At 36.8% G+C, this 11,704-nt stretch overlaps 1 protein-coding gene across 1 annotated transcript in view; it reads left to right on the plus strand.

The window, feature by feature from the left end:
* LOC105558174 (profilin) overlaps positions 1-10,305 on the plus strand; it is a 39,111-nt gene extending 28,806 nt beyond the window's left edge. The window contains exon 3 of the mRNA XM_012005730.1: positions 10,092-10,305. The gene's annotated coding sequence lies outside the window, so the exon portion shown is untranslated. The remainder of the gene's footprint in view (positions 1-10,091) is intronic.
* Positions 10,306-11,704: the final 1,399 nt, after the last annotated feature.

The raw sequence follows: 11,704 nt of genomic DNA on the forward strand, positions 1-11,704 counted from the left end.
CAGTTCAGTTTCGCACATTTCAGTTTCGCACATTTCACTTTCGCACAATTCAGTGTAGATGCACACAAGAATATTCTGCTTTACAAAATGATTTCACTTAATTTGTTTTTCTAATTCTTGATTACTTCACCTTGTATCTGTTACATGTGCAATGACACTGAACTATGCGAAACTGAACTGTGCGAAAGTGAACTGTGCGAAACTGAAATGTGCGAAACTGAACTGTGCGACACTGAACTGTGCGACACTGAACTGAGCGACACTGAACTGTGCGTAAAAGAACTGTCCAATTGAACAAACGCTGATTTAGAAAGATTTATTATTTATAAATTAGCAAAATTTCCAAACAGGGCTCTACATGCATACGCGTGTGTCTGTGTGTTTTAAATTATATTTCGATAACCTGTGTCCAAAAGCAACGGTGTCAAATTGTACGGCACAAGAACTGTGTCCAAATGAACGGTGCGCAAAAGAACTGTGCGCAACATTATGTGTCCAATAGCACTGTGTGCAATTGCATCGTGTCCAATTGTACTGTGCGCAATTGAAGGCTTCTCTGTCAACTCGCGTACTCGCGTAAACTACACGGTCGGTCTCACGCGCGCGGTTCTACCTGCGCTTATACTTGGCGCGAGACACCACCGTGTCTCGTGAATTCGTGATAGAACCAGTCTCAGCGATGTGCGGATAGTGCGTGGATAATCGAATTCTTTTTTTAAACTTAAATAATTTAACCACACTCGAGTCTCAAATTACTTCGAATATTATTCGAAACCAGAGATTCTTAAAACACTCGAGAGTTTGAGTGTCTAAATCTTAACATCAAAATGCTATGATAATTTTTGAATTGGAAGCATTTAAAGTTATAGCAAATGAGACAGCTTAAAGTTCGCGCGTTCAGGTGCGATGTAGTCGTTGACAGAATGAAACACTGTTTTTTATTTTTGTCTAACAATGATCTCAAGAATTTACCTTTAAGCGTTGTCGAGCGGTTTTTACGAATTACGGGACATCCTCTGTGTACAGTAAAACCAAAATTTTTCAAATATACTCAAGAGACTCGATATTTCCAATGTTAGAGTTTTTATATCTTTACTTATTAGTTGTGAAATATTCAAAACTGTCTTATTCAATGTGTCTCAGGCCCATTGCTACCTGCGCGACGTATCGAATTAACGCGACGTTTATTCACGATTCCTCCGCTTCGATTTAACCAGCGAGCTTCTCTCCTCACGCCCATCGCTACGGGCTTATCATTATCGGCTTGTCACTCAATACTCGTCCTGCGGACATTCGCACACGCCCCTATTGTACCAATGTGCGTTTTCGCGCGCCGCGGCCGTCAAGCTACCTCTGCAATCGGAAAAAATGTCCTCTCTTTGGTCCGGTCGTTGATTCGAGTATTCACCTCTGTTAGCCTCCTATTATTTAAAAAATTATTTTTTTAGATTTCTGCATAGATTTACAATAGTTCCAAAGTTTTTGGTAGTTTCAAGAAATAGTTCTGGTCGTTAAAGACATGAAAATGAATTAAAAAAATATGGGGGCTAACTTCGCGCAGCCACCATTTTCGGAAAAATATTGAAATTTGAATAGATATTGCACGGTTCTAGAGTTCTTGATACATTTTACAAATAGTTGTGTTCGAGAAAGTAAAAAAAACATTGAAGTGAATACCCAAAAGCAGTACTTAATAAATACTCATAACTTTAAAAATAGGGGAAAGGGAAATTCAAAAAAATCGCGTATCGACAGTTCGGTGTACGGTCGACAACCCGTATCGACGCACAGTTCTGAAAAGTCGAAATAGACGCGTAAAAAAACATCTTGAGTAATATACATGTTATTGCGAATAGTATTATCACATCCCCAGTGGTCGAGCTGGCTAAGACGCCCGTCACGGATTGAGGGAGGTCCCAGGTTCGAATCCTGACTGGGGTAATATTTTTCGCAATAAGAATTTTAATTGCCAGATACGGTCAACAAAAATCACTGATGTTATTAATTTATTAATTACTTCTGGCGACTTTAAGAATATTCTTACTAGTTTAAAAATAGTAATTTAATGCAATTTTATCATCGAGATGTTTGGTAGAACTCCGCAGGGGCTATTCAGAACGCTCAACAGAACTCCCAGAATTCGTGAAAAATTGTTTCGTATCTTAGGTATAACAAGATAGTTTTAAGGGAGCCCCGCGGATTTCTGTCAAAAATCTTTACGGCAAGAATCTGCGGAATTGCAAGGAAAAGAGTTACGGACGATTAAAGGTGTCAATTTCATAATTATAAGCAGTGATGTGCTTAGATAATTTTAAAATTAGCTAGACAAAGATGATTTACCGGTGGTTTGATTTACCGACAGAGTCGGATACCGTTTTTGCGTTTGTAAATCTTATTATTTGCATTTATGTACAAACTAATACCAGACCCAAGTGTAGAATGCATAGTTGAACATTTTCATATAAAAAACATTGAGGTTTGAAGTCTAATTCGTATCGCATTATGTATTACAAATATTGCAATACATAATGCGATACGAATTAGACTTCAAACCTCAATGTTTTTTATATGAAAATGTTCTACTATGCAATCTACACTTGGGTCTGGTATTAGTTTGTACATAAATGCTACATAATTATTTTCGTTGTATCTATAATAAGACATATTGAGGTTACGTTCCTTGAGGTAAGATTTATAAACCTCCAAAAACTGTATGCGACTCTGTCGGTAAATCAAACCACTCCAGCATCCCCCGTTGTTTTTATGTATGAAAGTATCGACAGACGATTCCTACGAGGAACAAACAGTACTTGCGAGAGCCAATTAGGATGCAATCTTAAGTTACCTGGTCTAAAACGCTGCATTCCGATTGGTTCTCGCTGGCTTCAAATTGCGAGCTTGGTTGCGATTGAGCTTGTTGGAAATGTATCAATCCAAGCAAAGCAATTTGCTGACTGCTTTGCTCTGAGAAGTAAATGTTTCAATATCTTACGCATTGCAGCAATGTATGTACAACTCATCTGAACGTTATTATAAATAATTTAGTAAAAATAACGCTTTTTTATCTAAGATGCAGTGAAGATAATGTATATTTTATCATCTACAATGTATAAAGACAAGGTAATGCCAACATTTTATCTGAAAGATCATCTATATAATTTTATCTAGATAAGAGCAAACACTGGTTATAAGATGCAAAAAATTTTCTCGAAAATGGAGGTTACGTGACGTTAGCCGTACATATTTTTTACATTCATATTCGTGCCTTTAATGGCCAGAACTATTTCTTAAAACTATCAAGAACTCTGGAACTATTGTTAATCTATGCAGAACTAAAAAATAGTAATTTTTTAAATAATTGGGGAGGGCTAACTTTACAGGGACCACATATTCGTGTTTGTCCCTCGTTCTTGTGATTCACGTAAATTGCAATCGACGGCAATCCAGGAAAATGCCCACGCAGCTTTACAGTTGCTTTGCGAACAGATTCAGGAAGAGATTGGCTAAATGATAAATTCCAGTGATCAAATACATAAACTTTTGTTTCTATCTTGAAAGCTTTAGTATGAAAGTAACAAGGTACTGATTCTAGCGGAACCAGTAAATGAAGTTTGCAACAGCGATTTTTTTCAATGTCGAAGAGTATCGTCAATCTATTAGGAAAATTTATTTAGTTATAACATTTTTAGTAATTATATTAAATTCTCAGAATATATATCAATAAGAACATAGACTGATTGTGAGAATTTAATTGACAAAAAGTCGTACTTTTCATCAATATTTATTATAATAAAAATATATCGTAAAGCTCGTATCAGATTACGAATTAAGATTGAGATTAGATTGAAATTTGACCAATCGGAGCAAACTTCACTAAACTTGGAATTGGTAAACTTTGCTCTGATTGGTAAAATTTCAATCTAATCTCAATTCCAATGTGTAGGTTGATACTTGTGTAAGATGGATACTTATATAAGACAATTATTTCGGAGATTAAATTTGGAAAGTTGATATTCTCAAGAGATTATCGGAAATGAAGAAATTTTTACCAAAGTTGTTTTTTTTTGTTCTTTTAAGATTCTATTTTATTATTAGAAATATTAAAGCACATTTTAATATTAATACTGAAATACCACGTACTTCTAGATCGATTTCATTTTATCTTAAAAAATTTCTCTTTGATATTTAATAACACTTTTACGGTTACAATAGATTCTACTCTCTCTCGTACTTTTCGAAAGTAAAACGGTGAAAATACATATGTGTATGAAATATTTCTTTTATAAAAACATCTTCTCTTTTCAATACTTTTACCAATTTGAAATTTAAAACGAATTGTTCTTAATTTTATCCTCATCGCATAAGGGAAACGAAGAGTCAATAATAAAACTTATTTTACATTTGTATTTATAGTAAACTCGTCGATGTTGTCTGCTATTAAAAGTGATATTAAATATCGAAGAAAAAATTTTTTAAGACAAAATAAAAATTAGTCTTGGAAGAAAAGAAGCAATTTTGCAAAAAGTTTCCCCAATTTCCAATGAATTTTCTTTAGAGAAATTTTCCAGATAATCTCAAAAATAATCGCCTCCCGATAGATCTTTATTATAATAAATATTGACGAAGGTTTAGAATAAAATAAAATTCTCTTAATAATAATAATAATAAAATAAAAACTCACAGAATCCTCGAGGAATCTTTCGAGGTAGAGCCTCGTTCTGCATGATGTTTATATACATTATATTATATTCATTATAATCATTGTGTGAAACTTGAGTTCTGACGAGTCCCCGTGGAGCGGAAAAATATAATGGTGTGAAATCGATTTTATCCGGTTATTTCTTGCGGCGGGATTCAACGTGTTCGTGCGGTCGCGCGAACGACCACATTGTCAGCACAGATATTGTTACTTGCGCCCGATGCTCTTGTATAGCGATACTACAAGCTGTGGTTAGATATGCACACTCGCAGCTCTCGCGTTTCGACAATCAAAGTATGATATGCAGCATTACACAACGAGGGGAACAGTAAACACCTACGCACGTAATAGCGGCACGATAGAACATAATCGGTCTAATCAGTCGCGAATTAGTATCGCGACGCTAAAGCCTGATCTATAATGTGTTCTGTACGTCTAGAAACATTGTATTTTGTAGTCATTGAATATGTTTATAAAATTTTTGCAAATTGATAAATTGTATATTATATCGTACGTTATCGACAAATTTCTTAAGCGTTTTGATTCGTTTATATAAAATAGTATATTCCTAGATGCAGAGAACACACTGTAGATTAAGCCTAAAAGAAACAGTTTTGGAAAGTATTAAGATAAAGTTGGAAAAGTGCTGTTGGCATCATGTAATTACATTTTTTTTAATTAATTGATTCGTCTCATTATTCTGTACATTAAGGTGAGATTATATTACTGTCTCTTTCGAGATATTTTATATTTTAAATATCTCGCAAATTCTTTCCGTTTCTTTATAATTTTATCTGAGTGCTTTTATCTTAATACTTTTATATGCAGAATATCTAGATTATCCTAAGGGATCATGGTCATTATTATACAATTTCATAAAAAGAAATTGAATTGCTCTTGAAATCGTTGAAATCTTTCTCATGTCTCCACGCGCAAGAAAAGTATTGCCACCACGTTACGTGCGCGAAAACGAAAAATTTACCTTTAATGTTTTATTACTTGGAATCAACGAAGATATTTAAAGTGCTTAATCACTTAGCATTTACGTTATTTGGTCATTAAATTTACAAAAATCAAAGTTTTTATTTGTTTTCTTATATCTTGACCATCAAAACCATTATTGGATAATAAATATATTTTATGTAAAGCCATGTAAAATATAAAAATAATATTATAACTTTGATTGCATACACTCGTGAGTGTAAAAAATGTACGGTATCTCCAACTCAGATATCTTTGAAGAGTTATTTGATTCTTTAAGATAAATAAACACTAAAACTACTGTTTCAAGTAATGTTAGATAGTGCTTATATTAACAGTATTTACATTTTGCTTAGTTATGAAGATGGCGCAAAAGTTTGGAAAGTCGCAACAATCTCTCTCATTATTTTCATTGAGATAAAGTCAACTCTAAATTGTTCAGAGACTCTATTGTTAAAAAAAATTTGATAACACATTTTAGAATGTGCCATCGATTTCTTTATGTCTTGTCGAATCACTTTTTCCGTATAAAAATTAAAATTTTATGGCTAACAAGAAGAGACCATTAGATACGATTTTTCCATCGGTTTGTCGCGGTCAACCAAACGACACGCTTTAGATAATTTTGATGACGTGATTAAAGAATTATTTCTTGTAGATAATTATATCTTGCATAAAGAACAATGTTGACAATACTATTAACTTGATCGAATTATAGAGGTAAGTCCCCTATTATGAGATAGACTCTTAATATGAGATAGTGAGGTTTCTATTAAATTAATAGACATCGTTTATTGAGTCTACCATGAATTTATTGCCCTTGGAGCGAAATCTGCCTAGAGTGGGAAATTCATTGTTAGATTGTGTTTCCGTGGCGAAGAAAAATTATGATTGAATTTAGGCGTTGAAAACCTGCTATCTCCTATTAGAAACCTATCTCATAACTTTCCTCTTTCCCCTACTATTAGATTCATAGTAAAAAAGATAAAATTTTCATATAAAAATATAAACGTCTGTGCTTTAAAGCAACATATAGATTTAAAAATAAATTTTTCCAAGTTAATTCAACTTTAGTATAGTTAATCAATGTAGTGCTAAATTAATAAATGTTTGTGATAATAAATTGAAAATAAGTTAATTGAATTTCAATTTCGATATCTGCATTTAATTACGTCGTTCCATTTTTATCAATAATCTTGAAAATAATGAACTGCAATAGCAGGTGGTTTACCATCATTTCAACATTTGAAATACTTTTGAGCATCGCCATTACATGTCATCTCACCCAAGTTCTCGAGATCTTCCCAATCGAGGGAACCTCCTTATCCCCTTGATAACGATACGTATAACTTTATCGAAGTTCGGTGCTCGGTTGACAGGCGACACAACGCAACGCGATATGCGGATTCCGCGTGACTCACGGATAATTCTTCGATCGGTTTAGCTTGATATCAGCTATTGCGTCGATGACTAATCAAAAAGCCACACATTCGCGCGTTCGTTTCGGTTTCTAGGCATCGCGGTAACGACAAACAGTTTTTTTTCCTAAGAGTAAGACAAGACTCTTTGTAAATTTTCATCGTACGTCTTGCGATGATTATTCGAAGCTGCGCACTTTGCATATCTATATTTATTTTCGATATTAATTGAAAACAGGTGTCCAAACAGCAAAATACCAAAACTCTTCGCTATTAGTGATTAAAAAAAAGATACTATGTTAGTTATATGATTAGGTATAATGGTTCGAGATAGATCCATAGAGAAAGAAAAATTTAATTTTGCGGAACAGTTTGTGTAAACGCGGAGTGTTTGCAGAAAGTAAAAATATTGGTTGAGAATACAAAATATCGTTCGTTGCAAATAATTTTATGCCGAGTCTCTGCAAGTTATTTTGCATTTTAGTAATAATTTTGCTTCGATAGCAATGTATATTTACCTTAACGGCAGATTAAATTTGCTTTTAGAAGCGAATCCGTGTTTCAAAACGAAGTTATTCAATAACAGATTACATTTCTCGTTCCATAATTTTCACCGTATCAAGTAATTGATTATGATTTAGCGAAGTCTTCACATCAAGTATCCAATAACAGTTATGATTTTGCTGCCACAGCAAAATCACAACTTTTCTCCCGCGGATATAATTTCTAGTTATTACACAGAGAAGTGAGAGAAAATAGAGATTTGAAAAAAATTTAGTATATTTTCGCAAAGTTAGGCATTTGATTTAATTCACAACATGATTGTGACTATCGCATATATTTATTTTGTCAATTTTATTAAGGCAAGATCATTGATGGATCCGAATTTCACATTATCATTGAGAAATTAGTCTTATCGTTGAGAAACTGCTCTTACCACTGAGCTACTCGGACCTCATGCCTAATGCCAATGCCATTGATGGATTATTCATCATCTTGTAACGGTCTACCTTTTTATGCAGGGATTAGCTTGTCGGAAAAAATAGTTGGCCGGGTCAATTGCCGATCTTGCCTTAGTTGGCCGGATCCATCAATGGTCTTGCCTCAGTTAGCCATCTTACCATAAAAACCTTGATAACTTCGAAACGGCTGATTCAAAATGAATTCAACCACAGTGTTTTGGAAAGCTCTCGAGATAAGCTATAAGAATATGCAACAAAAAATAGGGTGTCTAATTTAAGAAATTAATGGTGACCTTCAAGTGACAAGTGAATTTAAGAAATTAATGGTGACCTTCAAAACGACTATGCAAGGTCAAACCAATGGTACCAACTTATAGCCCTTTCGAAACCATAAAACTTATGTCCGACACATTTTTGAAAAAACCTTACATTTTCCGAAATATTCAAGGGTTCCGACCTTTTTCGTACACCCTGTATAATACACGTAACAAGTATATTATAATATATAAAAACATAATTTTACGAAAAAGAATAGATCAAAGATTTCGATGTCATTTGGCGTCAAGTTTCATGTTCTTTAATAATTCTTTCTTTTCTTTCTCTTCGTTTAAATTTCAGACTATAAGTAGAGTACTTGACATCAATATTTCGAGACATTCATACTAATTTTTTCAAAAATAAAATAAATTCAAAGTATCATTTTTACTCGAATTTTATTGCCTTTTTTATGACGTACAATTTTCAAGTTAGTTTTTATTGACATTTTTCTCATTGTTTTTATTGAAATTTTGTAGTTATAAATGTCATAGTATGTAGTTTAATACATATTTAGACAGTGTATGGTTTTAGTATGTTTGTTATTTGTTATTGATATAATTGTAGATGATTTACTGAAACCAGGAGGAATATTGAGAAAAATATAATAATATAATATAAAGTATATAATAAAAATTTAATAAAATATAAATATAATAAAATATAGGATTGAATAATTATTGCATAATTAAAAAACTTTCGACATTTGCGTGATCACGCCTGCTTCGTTGCAGCGCAAGAACTGCGCATTCTTTTTTTTAACATTTAAATACAATTATTTTATATATATAATACGAAACGTGCAGAAAGCAATTTTTAAAGATAAAAATTGATATTTGGTTATTTTCCAATTTCACTAATTACGTCCAAAAATTGTGACACGATAGAACATTTTCAAAGTCGCAATCGTGTTGCGGAACGATAAGTTTGGAACGAATAGTAATTCCTTTCTCTCGGTGCTTTCTTAAATCGAATCATGGTTACGTGGTTTCTCTCCCATTAAACGAATAATCTCTTATACTTCTTCGAATAAACCTGAACTAGCCAAGCTTTCTTTTTCCTCTACATGACTGTAACTTTTCTGTCGTACGCAAGCCCATACAGCATAAATGGTTGCAGTTACATTGCAGAAACATTGCAATCTTGCAGAGACCTTGCAGGGATATAAAATTGCAAACTTTCGATAGCAATATTGCAGCAATGTTTCAAAAATAATAAAAATACTATATTTTCTATTTAAAAATTTTTTCTAATTACGAGAATTTTATAATGTTATTTTCGTTGATACCAATAATACGCGAATTATTAAGTACTTGATCAGTGCGGTGTCGCTCGCAATCTTCATCTATTGCGAAGCGACATGTGTATTGAAAAAGGCCCGGATGCATATGTAATTAGTAAATTCTCTGCTTATGTACAACAACAAATTATTCCAAAAATATTGCACTGCAACATTGCTATAATGTTGCACTGCAATCTCTCTGAGGACGGACATTTCAACGTTGCTGCAATCCTCCAGAAACATTGCAGCAATGTTGCGCAACGTTGGTGCAATATTGCAATCTTGCAATGTAACATTTCTGCAATCTTCCTGCGATCTTTCTGTGCTGTGTGGGAGAGCGAAAAAAAAAAACGGATGAAAAATCGAGGTGTAGGCACCAATGGCGTCTCGTAGCCGCTAAACTAACCCGCGCTTAATCTTGCTTTCTGTTACAGTAACCTCTGGGACCCAACACAAATATCTAATATTAATAATAAACGATACGATCGATTATTTTAATGAACAGCGAATGGAACATGCGCCATGCCGCACGAGTTGCCCAGGAACTGCCGCACGCCCTGCCGCGCGACACACGATGAAGAGATGCAGCAGCAGCAGCAGCCGCAGCAACAGCAGCAGCAGCAGCAACAACAACAACAACAACAACAATAATAACAACAACAGAACACATAGGCCGAGAACAGCGACTATCATTACTGCTCCAGTCATCATTCTCTCCTCCTCGATCTTCATTTCTTCGACGCGACGTAGAGAGCGGGATGGAAGGCACGCGCGCGAGTTCATGCCAAGTACACGCGCGCACCATACGTAAACAACGACGCGATCTCCCCCCTCCCCTTTCTCTCCCTAGTCCGTCCCTTTTCCCGCGCTGTCTATCGCCACACTCGTGCATGCCGTTTGCGCGAACAAAACCCATGTTCCTCTCCTCTCCCTTCCCACCTCCGCCCCTTCCTCCTCCTCCTCATAGTCGTACACGTATACGTACTTAAGCATCTACGCGCGAATCCCGTAGGACACGCGTCTCTCGCATGTACCGTCGCGTCGCGTGCATCGTCCGCTGCGACGTCGCGGCGTCGAGCGTCGGAGATCGGGGGGGGGGGAGGGGGAGGAGGGAGACTTAGGCGCTTATCGATAGCATCGATACCCGACGTCGTACATTGCCACGTCTGCTCTCTATCTGCTTTCAACTCCGCTCGCCCCCTCCCCCGCCCTCCGTCGGAACATTATTCGCGCGCGAGAGTTTCGGTGACTGTGTGACGCGCGGGACGCGAGAGACCGTGGGATCTGAGATGCCGACGTGCGGAGGGAATAGATGGAGCGCGTGCGGCTTCGACGATCGACCGATACCGAGCCTCGTCATCCGCGTCTCTGGCAACCGCGTCACGGGACGTCACCGACGTCGTGGATCCCGATGACGTCGCGGGGCTTGCGAGCGATGCGCTCACGCGCGCGCGCGCGCCCGCACGCACGCACGCTGGCACGCACGCACGCACGCACAGTTCTTCGACTGGGAGAGCGAGAATGCGCGAGGGTGCGAAAAAGCACAGCGGATTGTGACGCGTGTGAGGGCCAAATCAGACTAGCAATTGTCGACACGGATTGGATTGGGATTCGCGATTGTCTTCTAGCCAATGAGAGCAAAGCAGCCATTTATTTGACTCTCATTGGCTAGAGGTCAATCGTCAATCGCCAATCTCAATCCGATCCGAGTTTGCAATTGCTAGTCTGATTCGGCCTTCACGCAGTTCCCTCGCGACGACGACCGGCAATACGATTCGTCGGGATTTGCGTCCGGCGTCTGACATCAGCGCGTCTCTGACCCGCGGGAAGGCAGAGCGAGTCGCGATGCGTCGCGATTCGTGACGCACACGACATCGAGCGACCCGACGTCGCATCGTCCGCCGCTTCTCGCGTCGCACGCGCACGGCGTGTTCTCCGGAAAAGCAGGAGCGCCGGCCGCTTCCGCGCGAGGAATCGGTTCTTAGGACCGAATCCATTGGAGATTTAATTGCCTCGTTGTCATTTAAAACACGTACGAGATACAGTA

This window comes from Vollenhovia emeryi, unplaced genomic scaffold (genome assembly GCF_000949405.1).
Source record: "Vollenhovia emeryi isolate VEMERY1.0 unplaced genomic scaffold, V.emery_V1.0 DF939371.1, whole genome shotgun sequence".
Lineage (NCBI taxonomy): Eukaryota > Metazoa > Arthropoda > Insecta > Hymenoptera > Formicidae > Vollenhovia > Vollenhovia emeryi.